Source organism: Microtus ochrogaster, chromosome X (genome assembly GCF_000317375.1).
Source record: "Microtus ochrogaster isolate Prairie Vole_2 chromosome X, MicOch1.0, whole genome shotgun sequence".
NCBI lineage: Eukaryota > Metazoa > Chordata > Mammalia > Rodentia > Cricetidae > Microtus > Microtus ochrogaster.
Window position 1 is genome coordinate 12796439 of NC_022026.1, and position 1067 is coordinate 12797505.

At 40.7% G+C, this 1067-nt stretch overlaps 1 protein-coding gene across 1 annotated transcript in view; it reads left to right on the forward strand.

The window, feature by feature from the left end:
- Adgrg4 (adhesion G protein-coupled receptor G4) overlaps positions 1 to 1067 on the forward strand; it is a gene marked incomplete at its 5' end in the record, with an annotated part of 87877 nt that overhangs the window by 69536 nt on the left and 17274 nt on the right. The window lies entirely within an intron of this gene.

Below are 1067 nucleotides of genomic sequence, written 5' to 3' on the forward strand. Positions count from 1 at the left end.
TCCTTCCTTCCTTTAGAAAATCTGAGACTTAGTAATTTACAAAGAGATATTACTCCTAAGTTTCATAGGAAGGGAGGTATCTGCTGCAGGCTATTCTACTGTGCTAACAACATGGTGGAAGGCATCACATGGCTGTGAGTGAGAGGAAGGGAGCAAAACTTATCTTTTTATGAGGAACCTGAAGCTGAAAAAGCGTGAACTGATTTGTTGCAATAAAGCAATAATCTATTTCTGAAGGCAGGTCCTTTATCACCTAAGCAACTATTGAAGATTTCATTTCTCAGTAATGTGCCAATGGGGATCCAGTTTCCACCGAATGAACTTTGGAGGACCTCTTCAAAGCACAACAGGCACCACTTGCCATGTTATTTCGGACCCATCTCTTACTAGTGCCATTCAGGAATCAAGGATTGCATCCCTGGAGTTTGGATGGGCATCTCTCTTCCTCTTTATGTGGTTCTATTTACATTCAACTGTAAAACTTTAGAGTAGAGAATTTGTGCACAAACAGTTATTGAACACCCACTCGAGTGCAATACTAAAGGCTGGATCCATAGTAACAATCTTATGAGATTTTAGCCTTCCCTTTACAGAAGTATCAACAATACTTATTGATGTAAAAGCGAATGGTCAGCTCTCCACTATAGGTGGCAGCTGATATTCTAAGAGTTTTTTGTGTCCATAGAGTTTTCACTGCATCTATATAGAATGCATTCCATTGTTCTTCTCACTAAGACATGAGGGGAGGGGGGTGGACTTGCTAAAACACATGCCCAAGATATGAATCAGGGGGCCTCTCTTCAAAGTTTGAACTTTTTTTTTAAGTCATAAGATTGCACAACATGAAATAACTCATAAGAGGTGTGTGTGTGTAAGAACATGGTCTGGTCTATGGCTAAATCCATAAGAGCTACAAAGAAATAACCTCTGTGCACTTGGCGGTGACTTAGAGGCAGAGTGGGCTGCAGGACACAAGAGTATATCAGAGACATATCAAGTGGAGGTGAAGGGTATGGAAGCAGAAAAATAAAACCAGAAGGAAAGGGATCTGGCTCTGCCATTCTATA